A 25651-nucleotide genomic window follows, 5' to 3' on the forward strand; every position below is an offset into this window, starting at 1 on the left:
ATATTGGGCAGTACCAATAAGCCAAGCATTCACATGGTCCTATTGTGCAATCCTTGTTTGAACTGCTGAGTCTTCCTCTTGGAGAGACTGCTTCAAGGTGTCTAGTCACTGCTTGTCATGCACGTCATACCTCACTCCTCTTGTCACTCCTCTATCAAAACCTTGTCCTTTATTCTTCCCCATTGAGCCAAGACACAATTTCTCAAAATCCCATTCTTTTCAGTCTCGATGATTTGATCAGTGTCATGATTAATCAAATGGTCTTTTGGGCATCGGCTTTAAACAGGGTTGGGAAGGAAACCTTGAATACAAAGTTAGGGGCTATCCTGTGATATTTCTCTCCAAAATTTCCTACCAGTTATTTATGGAACCCATGTATTTTGCAGAATACGTTCAAATCACCTTCCTTAATTTGTCACAGAGAAGGTTTCAAAAATCTGTGACAAAGTTGCAGATGATGCTTTCTAACTAGCTGTAGGAAGCCATGTTCTAACTAAGCTGCTTTCTATTTCTAATTAAACCCTAATTGGAACTCATAATTTAACTGAGCTGCATTAATATTCCCTGAGCTATGAAAGGCTTACTATAGCTGTTTAAAACCCCTGAGTGTTGGAGTAATAGCAATGCTGTCTCGCCTGGATCTGGAGACATTTAACTATAAAATCTCCTACATTTGGTGTTAATTTCAAGACCAGTTTCATCAAGTAGGCTTTCTGTAGGCAATTAATTCTTTCCTTCCTTTAATACATCTTTTGCTCTGTTCACAGTTACCATTTTCAAACTCAGCCTGTTCATCTCACACCTTTGCACTCACGGCTTGAAGTCTGGTGGCTACATAATACAGTCTGAAGTAATTACCCAATACAGATAATCCTGCTAACCTTCCTAAACTATTCCTCTGGTACATGCCTTTACTCTGAATAGTACCTTTCACTAAGTTTATTCTTGAGCTGAACGTAAACACTTCCTGTGTCAAGAACCAAGAGATACTGACTCTCCTCAGTCTTTTCACACATACTGTTTTCTACTTGAGCTGCTCTTCTCCCTTATGTGCATTACAACTAATATGCTTATGACGTGTGGACACAGGGGTTAGACAACATTCGTTGAAATGGGCTTTGCAAGTTGCTCATTAACTTTGACATTGTACAAGTGACAGTGTTCTCTCCCACAACACACGGAGAACAGAGCTTATATTCTGCTCAAATGAAAAATAAAAGCAAATTGTGGGAACTGCATGTTTATAGTCTTGATCAAAGGGGGAGAAAATTGCATGGAGTTAGTTCTTCTAATTATCAGTAGGTTCCCATTAACTTTCATACCACAAAGTGGCAGGTATAACTATTAGAAGAGCTTAGGAATGTGATTTCACTCCATAGGTCAGGTATAATTGGCTTTCCTTGTAGGTAGGTGACTGTAATCATCAATGCCCTCCAGCCAAGCACAACTAGAATACACTTGTAGTTGAAGTTGAGTTTTTTTATCATTGCAGTGAGAGAACACACACATATGGGATTGTGGGGCTTCTCATGAAGGTGTAAGAAAGATCCTAATATAAGATCAGGGCTTTGAGTGATTTGGGGAGGGTCTAAGGAATTGGAGGTTTGCTTGGGGTTGGGTGCTGTCGAAAAGGAGAGCAATTCTATGATTGTGTAGCTCAGTCTTAACCTACAGGAAGGGCAGATGGAGCAAGGATACAGCTGTAATTGGCAACAAAGAGCAGTCATATTATTCAGGAGAGGCAGGCTTGGTCTTCCGGGGGTGCGCAATGACCTTGTGTTTTTCTGTGGTGTGCCAGTTGTTTTCTTTGGTTATTTATATCTCCAAATGAGTGAATCCATATGGTCACTATATTTTACTTTTTGATTAAGCAATACCACTCTTAGGTATTACCTAAAAAATGTGAAAAACAAATACCAAATATTTATGCGCTCTGTTCATAGCAGCACTTTTCATAATAGCCAAGTCTTGGAACCAACTTGAGCACCCATTGTCAAATGACTGGATAAAATATTTTGGAATATATATTTGATAGAATACTACTTAACTACTAAAAAAAGATGAAATGGTGCCTTTGGAGGCAAGTTTTACTCTTCAAGAGAGTTAACTGCTACCAGATAGGTCAGTCTGGAGGGGCCCAGAGTAAGGACTCAACAAACACTCATTTCTTTCATTTTTCCCATTGGTCTCCAGTCTCCTCCACCCCTCTCTCTGCATATGTCTTGGTAGTTCTCTAGGGCTGGGTTTCTGTGCATGACCAGAGCCTCCAGGTGGAGGTGTCCAGTCCATCATTTTCAGTGTTAACCATTCTGTCTTTGAAAATATCAAACTTACACAGTATTGAAAACACAAAAGTCTAAAGAAAATATAACAAATATCAACATACCTACTATACTTAGCAAATACATTGACAGAACTTTTCTGTAGCCTCAGACATGCATGTAACCACTTTACCAAATTTGGTGTGCTTCTCTATATTTATGTAAACTTTTTATAAATTTATATATCAGTGAAAATACATGCTGCTGCTTTAAATGACTTTAAATTTCATATGCAGAGCTTCATGTATAATATTCAACTGGCCAGTTCACCCTCTTTTTTTTAAATCAGTTCTTTAAAAGAATATGCTTTAATTTTGCCATTCACCTGCCATTCACTAAAATTGGTCCACCTGAGTTGGTTGCTCATATGCCTATTCTTCTATTTGGTGGTTTGCCTTTTTATTGATTAAGAAGTTCTTTGAGGGCCTCCCCGGTGGCGCAGCGGTTGAGCGCTGGGTTGCGAAGATGCCTGCAGCCTCTGCAGCGCCGGTTCGATCCCCGGCTGCTCCCTGGCCACCAGAGGAGGGTCCCACATGGCGCACCGACCTCTCCTGCTGCCCGCTGCTCCCCTCAGCAGTGTACTTTGTCAGTCTGCCTGCTCTGCTCCCTGCTCTGGCTCTGGTGAATTCTCTCACCCTCCCGTGCTTCTGACTGTACCCAGTGCTTGTATAAATAAATAAATAAATCTTTAAAAAAAAAAAAGAAGTTCTTTGCATAAACTGCCTATGATGTTTTGTTGGTTTTAAGGTTGCAAGAATCATCTTGTAATCAGTGGGTTATCTTTCTATATGTTGTTTTTTTTTTTTTTTTACATTTTTCAATTTTAATATCACCAGAGTGTTTGTTTTCAGTGTTGTGTAAAGTGTGTCCCATAACTTACTGACTTAGACGCTAACTGTTATTATATACCATGATTTATGTGGCTAGGATTTGGGGCAGGGCTCAGCTGAGTGCTTCTGACTCGGTCTCTTGGGTAGTTGCAATGGGATGGTGGCTGGAATTGGAACAGTGGAAAGCTAGTCGGGCATTTCTCTTTGTTTGTTTGGGTTTCTTCACTTCATGACAGTGTAGGGTTGTCTGGCTGCTTACTTGGAAATTCTAGGCCCCATTCTGTGTGTTTCAACAAGCAAAGTAGAAGTTATCTTTAATCGCCTGGCCTTGGAATTTTATTGTGTTAATTCTGAAGTCTTTGTTCAACAGTCACAAAAGTACCCCCTCCTCTCCAAAGAGAGTGGACTTACACCTCAAATCTTAATGGGAGGAGTGCCAAGATCACACATGGAATGGAGAATATTGTGGCCATGTAGAAAATATGGTTTGCCACATATAGTAATTTTCCTTAATTAAAAATAATTCTTAACTAACTTAAGGATAGAGATTATCTCCCATATTTATAAGTTTTAGAGTTTGTTCTATACAAGTATGTCTTTAATCCATTTGGAATTGATGCCATGGTGTGAAGAAATAACCCAACTTGGTTCTATACAATGGGATGGTGGCTAGAATTGGAACAGTGGGAAGCTAGTTGGGCATTTCTCTTTGTATGCTTGGGTTTCTTCACTTCATGACAGTGTAGGGTTGTCTGGCTGCTTACTTGGCAATTCTAGGCCAGTATGCTGAACTTGGCTCAGCACACTATACTTATCTTTCTTTATACCAGTTACCTTAGGTACCAGGTCTGTTCTAAATTAATTTTCATGTAAGCATGATTCTATTTTGGAACTTTCTACTGTGTGATGTTGATCTTTCTATTAATTGCTATAGTTAAAATTCTCTCTTGTTGTTCTTTAAAACTATTGTCTTTTGTCCTTTTGTCGAAATTTTAGAGTCAGCTTAAGATCCCAGAAAACCCTGTTGGAAATTTTTCTGTAATTGAACTGAATTGATAGAATAGTTTGTGCAGAATTATCATCTTGTTAATATTTTTGTCCTGTTATATGCAGGTAAGATAATGGCCCTTCAGATTATTTTATAATCCAAAATTATTTTTGATCACTTTTCCATTTGTTCTAGTATATGTAGTCAAGATCTTTCCTAAATTCAATTTCTAGTAAGTAAAAAAAAAAAATTGTACAGTCTACAAGTTCAGCGAAAAATGAAAGTTTTGATTGGCGAATTTAATCCAATTATGTTCAAAATACTGGCTTTGGCAGGGAAAGCTCTTCATTAGTCAGCTCATCCAGAGATTCTAGGTGGGCTGTTTGGTGTGCACAGGTAGGCTTGGCCCTGGTGTCCTTGGGCAGGCAGGTCTGGTGCCTTTATTAGCAGGTGTTTGGGTTCACTTGGCCAATCTTGTCCTTGGGTCTACTGAGTGGGACCTGAACCTGGGTCTCTGGGGGGCAAACTCCAGACATCACCTAAGTGGACATGGTATCTGGATCCATAGGCACTGGCTCAATGTGAGGCATGCTGGGTTCCTGGTCTAAGGGTAGGACTGGAAGCTCATGGGGGCCAATGTGTAGACTGTCACTGCTGGGGCTGCCCTAGTGCTGTGGCAGGAGCCTGTGTCTGAGGAATCCAGCCTAAAGGGGCCACCCTGGTGTTGGGGCAGTTCCAGCCTTTGGGGCCATAGGATCTGGCTTGGATTCTAGGTCTGGGAAGGCCAGCCTGGTGCTGGAATGGATTGGGAAATTAGGGACTTGGTAGCGAGCCTGATGCTGGGACTAGCAGGGAACTTGGATTTGTGGGAGTCCACCCAGAACCTGAGTTCACTTAGAATAGATAGGAGCTTGGGGCTAGAGCCAGAAACTATAGAAGTGACCTGGTGTTGAGTGGGCCTGGTGCTGAGGTAAAGCTGAATTCTCACTTCACTTTCCTTCTCCGTGTGGAGGTATCACTCTTCACTCTGGGCTACCTGGGTTGGGGGGGGAGTGATGGGGTTATTGTGAAATTATTTCTCCTACCTTCTTTGATGAGTTTTATCTTATTTCTGTGCTGCACCTAGGTGCTGTAATCTGTCACCTGGAATCCTTAACTGTTGGGAAAGTACTTCCATGTGTGGATGGATGGTTGTTTAAACTGATGTTTCTCGAGGGGATGAGCACTAGAAACTTCTATACTCTCATTTTGTTGACATTACTCTTTAATTCTTTGGTGACCTATTCCTGGCCTCATGGATTATTGACTACTGTTTTAGTTTCCAAAATTACAAATTTGGAATTTTTCTAGATAATCTTTCAGCTCTCGATTTAAAATTTTGCTTCATTGTTCTAAATGGATACCTTCTATGACTTGACTTTTTAAAAACTTATTCAAATTTTTGTAATGGTCTATCTTGTAAAATGTGTCATGTAAACCTGAAAATACCTATTCTATCATATATAGATCTCACGTTCTATTAATGTCAATTGGGTCGAGTTTTTTGATGCTGCTCCAATCTTGTGTCCTTTACTGACTTTCAATATTTATGATTCAAACAATGGTGTGGAAATTTGACGACTTGTGTGTTTATTATTCTTTGTAGTTTTACAAGTTCTTCATATATTTTGGAACTCAGTTATTAGATGAATAAACATTTAGAACACCTTCCCCATTTTCTGAATACTCTCTGAATGGGCAGCAGTTCTGTATTTTGATTCTGTTTAAACCACACAGGACATTATAGAAAGTCTTCATTTTTGTTTACTCACAAATTTATTCTTCCCATTCCTTTTCATACTAATGTGCATTTCCCTATTTCCCCTTGGGGTCATTTTCCTTCTCCCTGAACAACACTCTGGTATTTACTTTAAAGCAACTCTGTGCACAATGAATTCTTTCAGTTTTTGGTTTTCTGAAAATATGTATTTGGAGGATAGTTTTGTTCAATATAGAATTCTTAATTGGTAGTAATTACTTTCAAAAGTTTAAAGATGCCATTTCATTGTTTTCTGCCTCCCATTCTTTCTATTGAGAATTGAGAGATAAGTGTTATTGCTTCTTCAAATAAGCATTATGTCTTTTTTAAACCGCATGCTTTGGGCCTCCCCTGGTGGTGCAGGCAGTTGAGCGCCACGTTGTGAAGCTGTCTGCAGCTTCTGCAGCGCAGGTTCAATCCTGGCTGGCTGGTGAGGGTCCCACATGGCGAGGCAGACCTCTCCTGTCTCACCTGCTGCTCCCCTCAGCAGTGTATTTCATCAGTCTGCCTGTTCTGTTCCCCACTCTGTCTCTGATGAATCCTCTCACCCTCCCACGCATCTGGCCTGTACTTGTATAAATAAATAAAAATAAAAAATGAAAATAAAAAATAAACTGCATGCTTTTATTTTTTTATTTTTATATATTTTTTAAGAATTATTTTTTATTTATACAATAGCTGGGGTACAGGCCAGAGGCACGGGAGGGTGAGAGGATTCATCAGAGACAGAGTGGGGAAGAGAACAGGCAGACAGACCGAAAGCACTGCTGAGGGGGGCAGCGGGCGTGACAGGAGAGGTCTGCCCAGCCATGTGGGAATCTACCTAGCTGGCTGGGAATCGAACCCGTGCTGCAGAGGCTGCAGACAGCTTTACAGTGCTGCGCTCACCCTGCTGTGCCACCAGGGAGGTCCCTGCTTTTATTTTTTAAATTATTTTTAGCGTCTTAAAAATTTTCATTGATTTTTACTTTTTAAACATCTTTGTTTTTTTTAACAATATAGGATTTTACTCCTCAGGTGCAATCACCTTAGTTTTCCCTTCAACAAAATGCTCATAGTCTCCACCACCCTCCACCAGGCTCTTCTCCTTCCCCCATTTCCACTGTTCTCTTTGCTCTCTGCCCACCTGAATGTCTCAGTTCTGTGGTCTGCTTCCAAGGGTTATTCTTAGTTTTTCTGATCTTTTGTTTGATTTCTCTAGATTCCACATACATGTCAAGGCATTCTGTATTTATCTTGCCCCTTCTGGCTCACTTTGCTTAGAATAATGCCTTCCAGCTCCATCCATGTTGCTGCAAATGGCATGAGTTTATCTTTTTTGATTACTGAGTAGTATTCCATTGTGTACATATACCACATCTTCTTGATCTACTCATCTGTTCTGGGACACTTAGGTTGTTCCCATATCTTGGTTATTGTAAATATTATTGCTGTAAACATAGTAGTTCGGGTTCCTAGATACTTTTAGGAGGTTACTCTGACTTTGGTTTTCAGCAGTTTCACTTGGATGCATCTAGGTATGGTAGTTTTCATATTTATCTTTTTTGAGATTGTGTTTAGCTTCTAATATATTTGGTCTCATGTATTTTGTTTTAGAAAATACTCTGCAAATATTGTTTTTGCTACATTTCCTCTCCTCTTAGGATTCTAATATATATTGTTACATATCCCTTTCACTTTGATCTATAGGTCTTTTATTTTACTTTGAATTTCCTCCTCACTGTCAAATATGTTCTATTTTACTGTCTGACAGTTCACTAACCCTACCAACTGCTAAGAATATTATGCTATAAAACCATCAGATGTAGTGATTTACATTCTATTATATATTACAGATTTCAACCATCTGTCATAATTTTCCATATTTTCTGTTTATATAATTTTATCTATTTAAAACAATCTTAATATACTTATTTAAAAAATCTTTTCTACTAACTTTAATAGATTGCTTTGCTTTTACTTCTTAAGTAGTTTGTCCTCTGGGCATGCGTAAAATTTTTTTAAAGATTTATTTATTTATGCATACAACTGGGATACAGGCCAGAGGTATGGGGGTGGTGGTGAGAGGATTCACCAGATACAGAGTGGGGAAGACAGGAGAGGTCTGCTGTGCCATGTGGGTTAGCTCCCTGGCTGGGGATCAAACTTGTGCTGCAGTGGCTGCAGATAGCTTCATAATGCTTAGGCAAAACCCCTTGCACCACCAGGGAGGTCCTAAAATTTTTTTAAAAACACAGGACATTGTATATAAAAATTATAGAAACTTTAAGTGATTTGTGGTTAGGTTCCACCAAGGAGAGTTCACTTTCTTTTGTTAGAATGGGGACAGTGTAGTTTAACGCGAACAATGCCTGAATTGAGTTGAACCTGGATGGGAGTTTTGGTAAGGCTCAGTTTGTTTCTTGAGATGGGGGGCACAGTCCTAGGTTATCCAGGTGGGCCTACTAAGAGGGAGGCAGGAGGCTAAAGAAAAGAGAAGATGCTTCCCAGCTGGCTTTTAAGTATGGGGAAGAGGTCACTAGCAGCATCTGGAAGCTGGAATTGGTCAGGAAAGGATTCACCCATGGAGCCTTCAGATTATCACATCCTTGGCTTTAGTTTGATTTCAGTCTCTTAAGTCCCATTTTGGACTTCTGGCCTTCAGGACTCTCTAAGGATAAATTTGTGTTTTAAGTCATTCTAAGTTCATAGCAATTTTTTTTTATGGCATCAATAAACTAACACAGCTAGCTTGTGATGGCAAATTATCAAGAGTCTATTTTCCAATCCAGGCAGGGACCTGGGACAGATCAATCTTCTTATCACTCTTCCTTCTATGGTCCTGGATGTCAGCAGAAATTTCAATCCAATGCCCCAATTTGTTGAGGGTCCAAGATTTCATTTGTATTCCACTGCCACTATTAAAAGCAAACATTTAGTTTCTACATGTCAGCAGATAACTCCCAGGCAGTCTGAAATTCCTGAAATTCCACTTCTCTCATATTTTTAGTTGTGTCCTATTCAGAAGTTTTAGTTGGTGATAGCAGGAGAAAGGCAGATTCTAAAATAAATTACTTAGAACTCCATTTTTATCTTTAAAATGAATAGTGTAATAGTACTTACATAATAGCATTGCAAGCATTCAATAAATATTCCAATGATGATAAATAGGATCTTGTTAACTTAGGATAGCTAGAAGCAAACTTAACTAATATTTTCCCTCTGCTTTCATATCAAATTTATAAATATATATTTCTGTTTTGTGGTAATACATGACACACTGACAGGAATTGCACTAAAGATTACATTTGGTGTGAAGGGTTCCCAAATTAATATGGCTTCTTTAGGAAACAAAAACGTAAATGAAAAATTTTTATTTGAAGTAGGTCCATTTCAGTTTTCCATCTTAAATATTTGAAGTAATTTTCCCCTAAATTTGAGACCTTAAATTACAAGAATAAAAATTGATTTAGAATAATGGACCCTGCATTTCAGAGATGAAATTTTGTGGAAATTGATTTGTGACCTTCATCTTAAGACCAAACTGTGTGTTCAAAGGGCATTAAATCAGAGTCAAAACATGAATGGGGTAAATGGGTATTCCAGAACAGTGGAAAGCTGAGGGCAGATACCTCTATCAGAATGACTCTAATTCATATGTTCAGAGGAGAGTATAGCTTGATGATGCTGGATTTATGAACAAGGAAAATCTGCAGTAATTCTCTGAAGTAAAAATTCATAGGTATTGGCTGTCATTCCCTTTTGAATAGAAATATAAGCTCAGTGTATATAGTCATAGTGGGATAGCAAGAATTGAATTTCTTAAATCTGAGGAAATCCTTGACGGTAAGAATAATGTGAGTAGTAACTGGATAGCTTGAGGACCTTATGAGGTCACCCATGATTCGAAATGTGCATCTGCTCCTGTTCTGTATTGCTACCTTACAGATGATATGTTTTTGTTGGGTTGTACTGGCTTAACAAATTGGAAATTTAATCTAATCTTTAGTCTATGAGAAGAGCTGCAGAGTGTTATCTAGTGTTCTATGCAGTTATGCTAGCAATAATTACATAAGTAAGATCTAACTACTATAAATAAAATGTAGTTCTGTACTTTTATACTATGGGGTTGAATTCAAGTCCCCCTTATAAATAATTGTAAAACCCTGTGCAGTGTGGACAACTTGAATTTTGTCTTTCCTGAGTTAGACATTTTCTCCTGTTGCTGAATGATAGCGCTGTATAATTCAGGGCTGATATTTGTAGCTCATATTTTAACATTTTATTTCAAATGATATGAAGTGCAAACTAACTTAATTTTAAAGAGTTTTCTTAGCTTGCCAGGTGGGAAGTCCATGAACAAAGAGGGTTTAGGCATGGCTGGATTGAGGTGCTCAGGTGAGGTTGCCCAGCAACCCTACCACTTCCCTTCACTCTGTCTCCCTGTTCCTTCTCTTCTTTTTCACTTTCCCTCCCTCTTTATTTTCACTCCATACGGACTTCCTTCTCATGAGCTCTTTTTTTCCCTGTGGCAGGAATGATGGTAACTAGAAACTCAAGATTTTGGTGGTACTTGTAGCTTGACTCTTGAACAAGACTGGTAATTTTTGCAATAACATGTCAAACCTCAGATGATCTCATTGCATTGCAACAAATGATCTAATCACTGTGGTCAGCTGAGCCAAGAGCTCTTTCTGACCAGGCCCTGGACTCATGACCATCACTGTGGGAAGGTAGGAGGTGACCCAAACTACAGAGAAGGTGTTCCATAGCCAAGTGGTGATCCTGCAGGAGCAGAAAGCAGAGCCATGAATTATCAGAAACAGATGTTAGCGAAATAACCTACATGATTCTTTGTCCCATGCTTTTCTGTGCTGGAATAATAGCCTTTATATCAGGAACTTTAGCAAATGTGCAGTTTTTCAGCATCTTGTTCTGTAATTGTTTAAAGTTCAGATTTTATCTTCATGGCTACTCATAATTCTCAAAAATGTTAGCTCTCTCTCTATATGTCTGACTGCATAGACGTTAAGAAGACATTTCTCCTTAATGTACTTTGCAGAAAGAATCTGATAATTACTGTGAATGAGAGCTCTCTCCCCAGTTGTTGGTAGTTCAGTCTGCTGGGTACCTCTCTAGGTGAGGATTATCTGGCACAGACTCAAACCAGATGCAGCTTAGGTCGAGGGGGCTCTTTGCCAACCACTGACCTGAGGCAAGGTGCAATCTTTTTAAGTTGCCTGAGTTTGTTTTTTCTTGCATAATCTAATACAAATTTTCTGCCCTTGTCATGTCTTCATTTAGAGACATTTTTAGTTGGTATTAGTCACAGTAATTGCTGGCAATTTACTATTCCAATTGATTTCTATTGCTTATAAAGTGCCTCATTAAGTGCCACTATAGTTTAGGTTCCCAGTTCTGAGCGCTGGCATAGACAAGCATCTCTGGGCATAAGTGTTGCATAATGTGGCCATTGCTGGTCTGTGATTGGTCCTATTCATTCTGATCCAGAATTCAATCAGTGCTACACATTCACAAGTTGTAAATTTTAATAACCTTTCATACAAGTGAAATAAAGTTTAATTTCTCTTATTTATGCAATGATACTTATTTTTAATACCCCAAAATATAGAAACCAAAACACAGTCATTGCTCTTTTGAGATAACTGAAAAATACATGCATGAATCTGTGAAAACATGTTCATGTGCAGACTGTTGCAGTTTAGGGCAAAGACAAGTAGTCCAGGATGAGGTTGGAACCCTTTTGAAGCTGTGGGATCACTATGAGGCTCTCTCAGCTGCCCACTTGTGCATGGTACAAGATCCAGTCCTTTAAAAAAAGTGATTAATTTTATAGTTAAGCAAACTCCTGTGTATCCTTTCATGTCTTCTATCCTATGGCTTATAATATTGGACATTTTTGTTGATTAGAAGTAAAATTTTTGATTACATAATGATTTTGTGATTTGATACAATTTTATAGTACACACAAATCTAAAGGGAGCAAAGTGTCCTTTGTAGGTTATATTGAGATAAAATTTTTATGAGGATCTTTTCCTTGATGTCTTATCTACACACACGTTTGCATGTACACACACATACAGAGGCAAATGGAATGATGCTTAGTTTTGTCATTATTATCTAAAAACACCACAAACCTATTTGCTCAATTCATCTACTTTAAATGATAAAAATCATGTTTTTTGGTTCAGAAAATATTTGTGCTATGCATTTCATTTACTTTATTTTTCAATCAATTACCACCATTCATCTAGTGCAGTACTTTTGCTTTCCCAGGCTTTCCTTCTTGCTCAGGGTTGTATTCTTCCTCTCTGTGGGCCTGAGTTGGGTCATTTCCCTTTGTGATGATCCTGAGGCTCAGGCCCACATGGTTCTGTCAGTCACACTGGTGATGCTTACCTGCCTCTTGGCTTCTCCCCGACTCTTCCTTCTCATCAGCTGTAAAGCCCTGCACTCTCCAACTTCATGGATGTCAAGAAGTCAGCATACTTGTTTATCTCCCTTGACTCTGAAAGGGTCACAAAGACCAGAATTCCTCCCAGAATGTTCATGGGAGCCAACTCTCTGCTTCCTCTGTGGAGTTGTCATAGCTCACCAGACAAGTCTTTTCTAGGAAACTCTTACTGGTCACTCTTCCACTAGGGCCCAGACACTTGTGCCACACAGAGGAAAAGTTTCAGTTTCTTTGTATGTCACCTCATTCACATATTCAAGTCATACTTGCTTTCCAGTTCTTGGGCTGCTTCATTAGAAGCAACCCACTGGAGTTTTGCTAGGAGAGTGACTGAAGCTCATCAAATCTCCATAATTGCCAGAATTCCCTCCACCTCCATCATAAAGAAAAACTTTTGTTTAGTCCTTAAAACAGTTCTATAAGGTAAATATTTTTTTGTCATAGCTGATTTTGTTGTTATGAATCTTGTGCATGAATGACTAAAATTAACCATGTCGTACTCCTGCCAAAACACTTCAGTAATCTGAATTGCACTTAGAAAAACACACCAACTTTGCAATTATGTTCTGGAAAGCACTGACGACCAGGCTTAGCTTATTTCTCTAGTCATATCTTTCCACTTCTTGTCCCATCTCCCTCAACACAAATTTGTTTTCTTTACATTATGTAGATACCATTCTGCTCACTTCAGATATATACAAACATTTTTCTTCCAGAATATTTCTAATTGATGATTAATGATTCAAACAAAATCAACTCTAGCCAACATACAACCATATTATGAACTCTGACATGTGCTTAGCAGCAGAGGCTTGTTGTATGCTTGACGACCATCTCAACCTCTATCTTCCCTGGAAAATCTGGTTTCTTATCTATAACTAGATGATCTCCAAAGTGCCTTTTGAAATTGATTCCATGATTCAAATTATTTAAGGGATACTGATGTTTTTCTGTTCTTACTGATTAATTCTAGGCAGTATGGAATGAAGCGATATTATACAGTGAGTTAATTATACATGTCATTTCTTTTTAATGAGTTCACTGTGGCAACCACAGTGTCTTACATTTAACCTCAGAATTGTAGTGGGGCTCATCCTATCTTATTCTCCATCTTTAGGGGAACTTCAAGGCTCAGAGAAATCAATAGTAAAGACCTTAGCGGCAACTAATCTCCTTGGGAGCGAAAATAGATATGTAGGTCTCTTTTATGCTCAACTGTTTCCGCACAGATATAAAGTCTCTCTTTCATGATCTAGGACCATTATGGGGCACTGACCTTTAACTGACTTAGCTTTCTTCCTTGCATCAGCACTTGAGAAATTTTCTTTTTCTCTATAGACACTTAATCAACCTTGGGTCAGTCCTGTACACCATGGCCTTCTGAAGTGCCTGAGTGATCATTTGCAGAAGCTTTAAATAAACATCCATTTCATTCTTAATTTTTCTTGCCTGGAATCACTAAAGTTTTTGTTTTGTTTTCTTAAAGACATTATAGTATAAAGAAACTTGCTTGGGATAACAAAGATCTTTGACTGTTTTGTGACCTTGAACAACTAGCCCTAAGTCTTAGTTTCCATTGTGAAAAGTCTTGTAGGTCATGGTGAAGTCAAATAATCTGCTTCCTTTCCAGTGCCTGGTAAGGGTATAATAACTTAAGGTTCACCGTTCCTTATTTTCCCTCCACCACTCTCCTTTTAATCACAAATTCTTGGGCTGTGTTTTATTCCTTAAACTTTTACCTTACTTTACATTAGTCTTTTGTAATGTATGTTTTATTGAAGTAACAGTTTATAATACTGTTTATGATTTAAGGATATAGATTCACACTTCTTCAGAGGTATGTTGCCACACCTCCACCAAGGCACCAGCATCCTCCACCATAGTCCATTTCATTCCATCTCCCATTTGCTCCACACCCTGACCCTCCCCTTCTGTTAGCCTCAGTTCTGCAGTGAGATTTCCAGGGTTTGTTTTAGTTTAGTCTGTTCCTTTGTTTAGTTGCTTTATATTCCACATGAGTGAAATAATTTGGTATTTGTCTTTCTTCTTCTGACTTATTTTGCTTAGCACAATTCCCTGTAGTTCTATCCATGTTGTTGCAAATGACAAGATTTCATCTTTTTTTATTAATATTCCACTGTGTGTGTATGTACACACACACACACAGTAACACAAGCACATCTTCTTTATCCACTCATGTGTTGATTACTTCAATAACTTGGTTATTGGAAATAGTGCTGCAATGAACACAGGAGTGCACATATCACTTCAAATTAGTGTTTCTGTATTCTTTGGATAGATACCTAGGAATGGAATTGCTAAATCTTATGGTAGACCAATTTTTAATGTTTTGAGAAACGTATTTCCCTTAGAAGCTGGATTTCCCTATATTCCCATCCAAAGTGAACAGAGTCCTTTTTTCCCACACCTTCACACTTATTTTTTCTGGCCTTTTTGATATGGACCATTCTCAAGGATATGAGGTAGTATCTCATTGTGGTTTTGATTTGCACTTCTCTAATGAACACTTTTTTTTTTAATCTGCCTGTCATCTTCTGTATGTCTTCTTTGGAGAAATGTCTATTTAGATCTTCTGCCCATTTTGATTGGGTTGTTTTCTTGTTGAATTGCATGAGTTCTTTGAACATCCTGGATATTAGCCCCTTGTTGGATATTAGCCCCTTGTTGGTTGTGCAAATACTTTTTCCCATCAATCTTTTCAGTCTTTTCATTTTAATGAGACTTTCTTTTGCTGTTCAGAAGCTTTTTGTTTTGATGTAGTCCCATTTGTTTATTTTTGTTTTTATTTTCTTGACAGTATAGTCAAGTTTCCAAAGATGTCAATGAAATCAATGTCATGGTGTTTTACCATACATCTTCTCTGTATTTTATCATTTCAGGTCTATGTCCAAGTGTTCAATACATTGAGTTAATTTTTGTGCATGGTGTTACTTGTCTAATGTCATTCCTTTGCCAATTGTCAAGTTTTTATAACACCACTTGCTGAAGGTCACATTGCTACTTATTGGTTAGATCATGCTTTAAACTATATGCCCTTCCTGCTTCATCTAAACCTCCTTTAAAATGTTAAAATATTAAAATTTTCTTGATTGTTTCTGGGAAGTTAGCAGCCTCTGCTACTCTGATGAGATGGAAACAATCAATAGGAAATATATTGAATGTTTTAGTTTTCCATTGCTGTTCTAACAAATTACAGCAATCTTAGTAGTTTAATAATTCAAATTTATCATCTTAGTCTGTAGTGCAGAACCATGGTTCTATAGGGCAGAAGGTCAATGCAGGTCTCAGTTAAAATGAATATGTTGGCTGAGCTGTATTTTATTCTGGAAGCTCTGAAGGAGAATCTACTTCCTTGCCTTTTCTAAATGAGACCTGCATTTTTCCTTATGGTCCCATTCTTCTGCTTTTAAAACTAGTAACCATCACTTCTTTCTGATCAATTCTATGGGGCAAAGTTATACATTTCAAGGACTCACATGAAGAGACTGTATCTACATATAATCCAGGATAACTGCTTTCTTTGAAAATACCTGATTACCTGGGCCTCCCCTGGTGGCACAGTGGTTGAGCGCCGGGCTGTGAAGCTGCTGCAGCACGGTTCAATCCCCAGCTGCCGGCGAGGGTCCCACATGGCCCGCAGACCTCTCCTGCTGTGCCCGCTGCTCCCCTCAGTGGTGTGTTTCATCAGTCTGCCTGTTCTGTTCCCCGCTCTGGCTCTGGTGAATTCTCTCACACTCCCGCGCTTCTGACTGTACCCAGTGCTTGTATAAATAAATAAATCTTAAAAAAAAAAAAAACTCTTAAAAAAAAATACCTCATTACCTTCTTTACATTTTCATAGTTCTTTTGCCATGTAAGGGGATGTATTTTTGAACCAGTTCCAGGTTTTGGGCATAGGTGGAGGATGTTATTCAGCTCATCACATTGGACGTCTGTTTCTGCCCACCTATCTTTCCATTTCTTAATTATGACCTGAAACTACTACAAGGAAATGCGGTATTTGGTTCATATATTTCAAAAAATTCTAAAAGAACAGGTAGGATAATGAGACAGTAAGTCATCATTAGGATATGATCTTAGCATAAAGAAACTAGAAAAGAAAAAGGCAAAAGCCTGAATCAGACTCAGATATAGTTTTAAATTCAGTGTATATGAAATTTATATAGTCTAGCACCAAACACTAATGAATCAAAGCTTGTTTTGGCTGAAGCATAGTTAACCTTTTGAATATAAAAGTCAGTTTGGAGTGGATACATGATCAAGAAAAAGTAAATGGAGTTGCAAGAATGCAAATGTGGGTCTATATCTCCTTTTCCATCTAAATTAAATAGGAATACTCTTTTGAATACAAAGACACAGATGCTAGTCTGTGTCTTCCATCCTCAGCATGGGGCCAACAGCAGTTTTCCTTCCTAAAACTGAAATTTCACAAAAATCCCCTCACTATATAGATTCTAAGCCAGGTCTCAAAGTACAGAGATCCTCTACTCCAGCACCAGCAATCCCAGCTAAAATCCTGACACTGTTGTAATAAAATAAATCTGGATTTTAGCTGAATATTGAAGAGAATAATCATTGTGAGTCACTGATTCTAATACCAGTAATGCAGTCTGTTTGTATTTGCTGTTCTGCTCAGCTAAACATTTACCAACCCTTCAAGGGCAAGCCTACAAAAGCACTGGAGCTGTATTCTATTTGTTATTTGTGCACAAGGTAATCAAGACACCTTCAAGATGAGTTAAGTTCACATACAAAGAAAGATAGGAAGACAGAAAAATATGATCTTAAAATGCCTTTCACACAGCAGGGGCTCATCCTTCTTTTCTCTATTCTATTGACCTATAAATCCTTCAGGAAAAAACAAAGTACCTCAGATGCTATCTATAGTCATGCATTCTTCATGTGAAAGAACACCTCTAGTTAGAATATCCAAGGAATGAATTTCTATTACCATAAAACCTTTTATAAAACTCTTTTGAAATAAGGTAATACAGAATAACATTTCAATGTGTAGTTTGTGATTCCTCAAGGATCCACAGTCTCTTGAAGATAACATTTGATTTCTTAGACTACAAGCCTATGGCACAGAGAATTATGTAGTTCTGAAGGTCTACTGTTAAGGTCTCATACACTAAGGGCTGGATATGAGCATGGACATTATAACTCAAATGGTTCCTAAATCCAGCTAATCTTCAAATCACTTGGGGAAAGTGATTATTTATTTATTTAAAAGATTTATTTATTTATTTATTTATGTATTTTAAAGATTTATTTATTTATACAAGCACTGGGTACAGTCAGAGACACGGGAGGGTGAGAGAATTTATCAGAGCCAGATGGGAGAGTAGAACAGGCAGAGTGTTGAAGAACACTGCTGAGGGGAGCAGAGGGTGGCAGGAGAGGTCTGCGCGCCATGTGGGACCCTGGCCCGGCGTCTGGGGATCGAACCGGTGCTGCAGAGGCTGCAGGCAGCTTTACAACCCAGCGCTCAACTGCTGTGCCACCGGGGAGGCCCTGGGGAAAGGTTTTTTTTTTTTTTTTTTTTTTTTTTTAGAGAGGCATGTTTTCTTTCTTTCTTTCTTTATTTGTTTGTTTGTTTTGTTTATACATGCACTGGGTACAGTCAGAAGCACGGGAGGGCGAGAGAATTCACCAGAGCCAGAGCGGGGAGCAGAACAGGGAGAAGGACCGAAGTACACTGCTGAGGGGAGCAGCGGGCGGCAGGAGAGGTCTGTGCGACATGTGGGACCCTCCTCCGGTGGCCGGGGAGCAGCCGGGGATCGAACCGGCGCCGCAGAGGCCGCGAGCAGCTTCGCAACCCAGCACTCAACCGCTGCGCCACCGGGGAGGCCCCCCCTGGGGAAAGTTTTAAAGGTTTGTTTTCAGAACATAGCACACTGGATATTCTTTTTTATTTATTTTATTTTTTACATCATTGTTTATTTTTAAACAATATTTGCTTCTCTCCGCCCCTTGCTAGGTATAGTTCTCATAGAATTTCCTTCACCAGTGCATCCGTGCACCATCACCTCAGTCCCCTGTGCTCCTCCCTCCTTCCTTCCCTCCCTCTGATCTCTCTCGCTCCTCCTCCCCTGCAGGATGTCTCTGATTTATAATTGTCCGTTATTGTTTTGTGTTTTGTATTGTTATTATTTTTTACACTGATGTCTTATTTGCTTCCCCTATATTCCTCCTATAAGTGAAACCATCCGATATTTTTCTTTTTTCTTCTGACTTATTTCACTGAGCATAATTCCCTCTAGCCCCTTCCACATTGCTGTGAATGGCATGAGTTGATCTTTTTTGATTGCTGAATAGTATTCCATTGTGTATATATGCCACATCTTCTTGATCCAGTTATCTATTTTTTGGGCATTTGGGTTGTTTCCAGGTTTTACCTATTGTAAATAGTGCTGCAGTAAACATAGGGGTACAGGTGTTCTTTTAAATCTGTTTTTGTGTCCTTTGGGTAGATTCCTAGGAGTGGAATTTCTGGGTCATATGTTGGTGAGGATGTGGTGGTAAAGGAACTCTCCTACATTGCTGGTGGGAGTGCAAACTGGTCCAACGACTATGGATATTCTTGATAGGCATTCAGACCTAATCTCTTCTATGTGCTCATCAATGTCACTGGAAGACTAAAAACAATGTTCCAAGGAACTGATTGTTAAGGATATGGATGTGACATAAATTTCGCAGATGAAATAACTTTGCATGAGATTTTAAGTGAGAACTAAGGATAAACTTTCTTTTGTGTGGCTCCTGAGTGTCCATTCTATCCAGCAAGGATGTAATTTTTTTCAAACCCAGATTCAAGTGTTTACTTTTCAATCTTGGTAGTCAGTAATTAGTGGATATAGGGGGCTAACTTCTTGAGCTGACTCTAATCTCTGTATTGTCTGTCTATAAATCTGTTTCTAACTTGGTGGTATCCATAGGTTACTATGAATAATGAGATGGGAGCTTCAGATCAGGCGGTATAACTCCAGTGGTGGCCTCAGAGGTAGCAGCCTCCTTAGCGAGCCCATTGTGTGTTATTGTGGCGACATTCTGAGAGACTGACTAAGCGCCTCCTTCAGCACTTCCAAGAGCTTTGTGAACACTCATTCTGTGCAATCCCTTACATTTCATAAAGAAACTAAAGTCTATGTAGGAAAATTATTTTCTCAAATTATGCAACTTGCTATCAGTACAGCCAAGACAAGTCTCCTAACTCCAAATGAATGCCTTTTTACATATCCAAGAGAAAGATTCATGCAGGGTTTTCTGTGTCACTTCATGTGTGTGTGCATATTATCTATGTAGACTTCTTCCCAGAGAATTTGTGTGTATCAGAGAATTGGAGGAGTTTGAGTGAATGCCCTTCATTGTCTGTGCCTTTAGAAGTTAGTGACCATATGCAAATGGTTACCTTCTGCCACCTTCCTTTAATATGGAAGTCTTGTGGTGACAGAGCATTCAACTCTCATATAATAAATTTGTCACACTGGTATCTTTTCTGTGCAGATATCAAGGTGGCAAAAGGAATGCAACTGGAGTTTGTTTCTGAAGGGATGTAAGAAAATCCAAGGAAAGGCAAAGCTACTCATTTTGATTTTTACCATATATTGCTCCCCTGACCTATCTCAGTTTTCTCTAAGGCAAAATTGGTAGATGAACTCTAATCAATATTCCTTGTTGTCCAATATTTAATGTAAAGAAAATTACAAAACCTGTAGTTAAATAGGGCATCTAGGATAATTTCTTCAACAAAGTATTAGTTGACCTGGCAGGCAGGGAAAAAAATGTATGCTGTTATGTAGAGGATCATGAATTTAATAGTGAAAACTGGTTGGAAGAAAATGATTCAGTTACTATTCTTTGCAAGCATCTGCCCAATCTTTTATCAAGTATTTATGAGCAAGACTACTGTCAACAGATATTATATTAGCCCTTGTCCAATGCCTTGCACAAATCAAAAGTTTCTGGCAGTTCTCTAAGATGTATAAAATATTTCTAGGTGAACCAGTAATGGTCCCTATTCATCACAGTTTATTTTCTGAAGTCCTCACAAAGTTTCTCTTCAATTATTCAGTGTAGAATTTGGCCTGAGGTCAACAACAAAACACATCTCAGTGTGATTTGCCAAATATTCTACTTCTGTAAAATAAGACAATCATCTACTCTCTATCTTGTTACCTCTCTAATCCTGTGATTTTTAGTCTCCTTAGTGTGGATCAATAAACTAATTTGCAAGTTTTTTCAGTACCCTAATTTGTAGTCCACTAATTAATAAAACCCATATTTTAAGACTTTCTGCCAGAATAATAACTGAGGTTTCAACAGTGAAAATAAAATACAATGCTTGTGCTCAAACAGTTGGCTTACTAAGTGAGTGGTAATTGTAATCAATTGATTACAGTGAAATGTCATGTTACAACCAGGAATCCAGGGTGTTGTGGATTCCTGAAGCAGGTGGAAGTCTGCCCAGAAACAGTAGAAGAGTCATCTAGGCCAGCTCTCATGCAGAGAAGGGGAGGACTACTCTGTCTTCTCACTTTAGTCTTCACTGTCCCTATTTCTGTGCTAGTCCTACCTTTCCTTGCTGTCATCCTTCAAAGGAGAGAAGTAACAGATGAGAAGTTTGTTTCTGAGCCTGCACTATCTTAATTGGTGGACTCTCCTATTTTTATCTTCTTGCTCTGAATATAGTTTAACCCTTTCCATTGTCCCCTTTTTGTTTAAGTGCTTTAAAAGTTTTCTCATTAGAGAATCTATCTTCCTTGACTCCTGGTACTTACCTGAGCCATTCCATTAGAGTTGGATGTTCTAGAGTGCGTAGGGCCATTCAACTGTGTAGGGCAAGAATGTGTTCTAGAAACAATCATGGTTGGAGTGGTGAACAAAGCCCAGAAGAGTTGTTTGATTTACTTTACTTTTTTCATGTTTAATGTGTGTGTGAAGATCTATAAGAAGCACACTTCCTCCTCCTGCTCTGTTTCATCATAGGTCATATTTAAAAAATTGTGTATGTGGGGCCTCCCTGGTGGCGCAAGGGGTTAAGATGCAGCCTATGAGCTGTCCGCAGCCTCTGCAGCATTAGTTCCATCCCCTGCCAGCCAGGGAACTACCCACATAGCGCAGCAGACCTCTCCTGACTCGCCCGCTGCTCCCCTCAGCAGTGTATTTCACTCAGTCTGCTTGTTTTGTTCCCCACTCTGTCTCTGGCAAATCCTCTCAACCCCCACACCTCTGGCCAGTACCCCAGCTCTTATATGCATAAATAATCTTTAAAAATGTGTGTATGGTCAATTCTAAGTTACAATAGTTCACATCTATACATAAGTGCAGAGAACAATCATAACTGTATCTTAAGGTCCTGTTTTCCCATCAGAGACTACAGGTTTGCTTTCTCATTTAACAATGTAGCATATTAAATGATTTTTATATTCTTTACAATGCTTAAGTATTTAATGACATTATGCTGGTCAGAGGTTAGTACAATGTTCACTAAGTACTCATTCTTTTTCATTTTTTTTTTTTTTTTTTTTTTTGATAGAGGCATGCTTTATTTATTTGTTTGCTGGTTTGTTTGTTTGTTTTGTTTATACATGCACTGGGTACAGTCAGAAGCGCGGGAGGGTGAGAGAATTCACCAGAGCCAGAGCGGGGAGCAGAGCAGACAGAAGGACCGAAGTACACTGCTGAGGGGAGCAGCGGGCTGCAGGAGAGGTCTGCGCGCCATGTGGGACCCTCCTCCAGTGGCCGGGGAGCAGCCGGGGATCGAACCGGCACCGCAGAGGCCGCGGGCAGCTTCGCAACCCAGTGCTCAACCGCTGCGCCACCGGGGAGGCCCTTCTTTTTCATTTTATCTCATTTGTGTTGCAAGGTTCAAATAAAACTTTCTTGGAACAGTTCTTTCAAAATATATGTAAGTAGATTAAATGTATGAACCTATAGCAAAACAGAATGTTCCTTCTTATGACTGACTTTTCTCTACAGCACTTATCTTCCCTGTTGTCATGGCTGGTATCTGACAACTGCAATCAATGGGTCTTATAGGCAGATTATTTACCCTCCCCCCAAATGTCCACATCATAATCCCCAGGAGCTATAAATATGGTACTTTACAGAGAAAGGGAGATTTATTTTGCAGATGAGATTTTGAGTTTTCTTGAGATGGGGAGAGTATCCTGGATTTGGGTGGGCCCAATATGATCACAAGAGATCATAGTGGGAGGAGAGAGGGTCAGGGTCTGAGATCTGATGATGCTATTCTCCCGGCTTTGAAGATGGAGGAGAAGAAGTCCATGAACTTAGTATGGAAGTGGCCTCTAGATGGATAAAGGAGGGAATGAATACTCCTGAGAGGATTCAGAGGGAATCAGCCCTACAAACACCTTGATATTAGGACTTATGATTTGCAGAGCTATAAGAGAATAAATTTGTGTTTTAAGTCAGTTTCTTAGAGCAATAGGAAACAATATGGTAGCACCTCTGTTCACCTGTGCAGGAAGGGAGAGTCTAGAGGCTCTTTAAGTATCTTGATAGAACATAATATTATGGTCAATAATTGCACTTTGTGGGCCATTTATTGTCTCAGAAGGTTTTGTTCTTACAATTACAACCTTTTCATCTTCTCCAGGGCAGTTTTATGATGCCATTTATTTTTTGGATGGCAGGGCATGTTTAAAAATCTTTTTTCCCCAAAGCATAAAATGAACATTTTATGGTCTAAAGTGTTCCTATTTTTCCCATAACACTAAAGTAAAAATTTGCATCTCCTATAAAAATATATTTTCACTAGTCTCCTGAGATGAGATCATTCCCTAGAGATCACTCAAGCTTTTGAAAGGAACAAAAGTCTATGATGAAGCAGAATAATTGATTCTTCCTAGACCACTCCTTTTGGATCTCCTCATAGGACTTGTGCATCCCTCCTTACCTGAAAGTGCATGACCAGGGTATTAGGGCATCAAACTGTAGCACCTGCAGCACATCCTTGAATGATAGTATCCACACCAGAAGTTTATCTCTGGGACACTGGTACAGTCACTACTTGTATCCAGGTATGAGGCTACCCAGATATATGGAGAGTTTCAACTGACTGTGTGGGATTTATTGCGCATTCTTCATTTGTTTCCTGACTGATGGTGAAAAAGCCAGATGCAGATTGGTTAGAACTAAAATTGCTGAAACAAAAGCTGGGTATTTATCACTCCTCATATTCTTCCTTCTAGTTTTTAATCCCTTAGCTCAAGTCTTTTTCCCTTGTTTCACCTTAGGTTTCACTTTACCAGCATAAATATGGAGATTATCTTTAAAATCTCAAGCTGGGTCTTATCAGAGTTGCAACTTCACAGGCTTACAGGAGTCTAGTAGGCCACACAAATAAGCTAGGCCAAGCCCTAGCTAGTGGGTGGTGGGGAATGAGGTGAACTGGAGCCCCTATGCCCTCTCAAAGGGACTAGCTGATCCCTAACCCCACTTAGTTTTTAACATAGATTGTCAAATATTCTGGTTTCTGAAAAGAGAAGTCAGAAATCTTCATTTTTTATTTAATACCACTCAATTTTAAAACACTATACATCAGACTCAACTTCTCCAACATTAATTCAGCCTGTAGGAATCAGACCTTAGTTTATAATGTTTCTATTTTGTGCAGCTATGTAGCATTTTCTATATTCTCATTTTCCAACCAAGGATCTCGCTTATTAATTCCTGAACGATGAGAGAGCTTAATGGCAGACACTAGCATTGTCAATTTATCTGGAATCAGGAGCATCAAGGATTTGGAAAAAAATGCAATTAAGCAGAGATCTGGGGAATAAATAGGAATTGGCTCATTAAGATTGGGGGAGGTATATGTGTTGAAGGGTATGCAGGAGAGAGAGCTAGGAGAAATTAATGTGAACGAAAAACAGAATTGCAGAGACAAGAGGGCACTTTACTTTCCAAGAAGCCAAAGACAATCAATTTGGCTAGAATTTAGGATGAGAAGAACAGCCATAAGAGATGGCCCTGCAGAGGTGGGCAGATACCAGAACGTGAAGATAGCCTACTCTGTAATGGAATTTAGAGTTAATCTTACACAGTAAGGGACCCATCAGTTCTAAGGCTCTGAGTGACATTATGCAACACATAGTTCTAATTATGAGCAAAAAGACTACCCAGGCTTGCTGTTTAAGGCAACCCAAGAAAACCCATTATTAGGGTCAGGGATCTCCCTGCAGCTTGAGAGTCAGAAACTGAACTGCTGACCTTAGTGATCTGGAGGCCCTGTTACATGAAATATAGAGGAGGTCTATCTTAGAAAGAAGGCCTGTTTAGGTATGTGGGTATATTAGTTTCCATGCTATTGCCCATGGTCATTAGAATGCTATCATAGAGTGTGAAATACAGGATGGTGTCTGTGATTTTAGATTTATGCTAGATGGCTCAAAGAAGAGACACAAATGTGTAGTAACAGTAGCACTGAGAGGACTGACACACTGAAACATTTATGACTTATTTCCTAAGGCAAAGGAGACTGGTTTCAAGTCTTTGTGGTGTCCAGATGACTAGGGGGAAAAAAATGAAGGAATTTGCAAATTAGACCATGTGAAACATGTAAAGCCAGGTTAAGTAGCAGTTTTGTCATATAGAAGTAGGACATCCCACTAATAAGACAATTTTATGTTATTTTACCCATTCAAGATGAATTAGGATAGGATAATATCCTAATTAATAATCTGGGTAGTATTCTAACTATTTTCCTAGAATGAAATTTTTAGAAAAACTGACACCAAGTGAAAAAGATATCACTGAACAAGCCAACAAACCTCTTTCATAAATGAGGGACACTGGGTGTAAATTTGTTTGAAATTAGCATAATTTACTGTTTTTATTTTCAACATGCAGGAAATAGTACATCAGGCTCCATTATGAGTTACAGAACTATTTCATTAACATAATTGAAGCAGATGTTATTTCTTAAGATAATAGGTAAATGTGTGAAAATATATTCGGTTACTGTCTCTGGATGTTTTTTGTGTTGCAGTGAGTTTGTGAGCAGACACCTTTAACAATTAAGTACAGGAATGTACAGTCAACAGATTAATGAAATAAATTTCACAACTGCAGCCAAGCTAAACCCCCTTGGGAAACACCAGGTTGGGAATTAGTCATTTTTTGTTGGCAAATTAGCATGCTATAATTGGAAAAAATTGTTTCGTTCACTATCTTAGCACAGTGAGTACACATCTGTAAATATTTAGAATT

Source organism: Talpa occidentalis, unplaced genomic scaffold, assembly GCF_014898055.3.
Source record: "Talpa occidentalis isolate TD23 unplaced genomic scaffold, MPIMG_talOcc4v2.1 talOcc4.8, whole genome shotgun sequence".
NCBI lineage: Eukaryota > Metazoa > Chordata > Mammalia > Eulipotyphla > Talpidae > Talpa > Talpa occidentalis.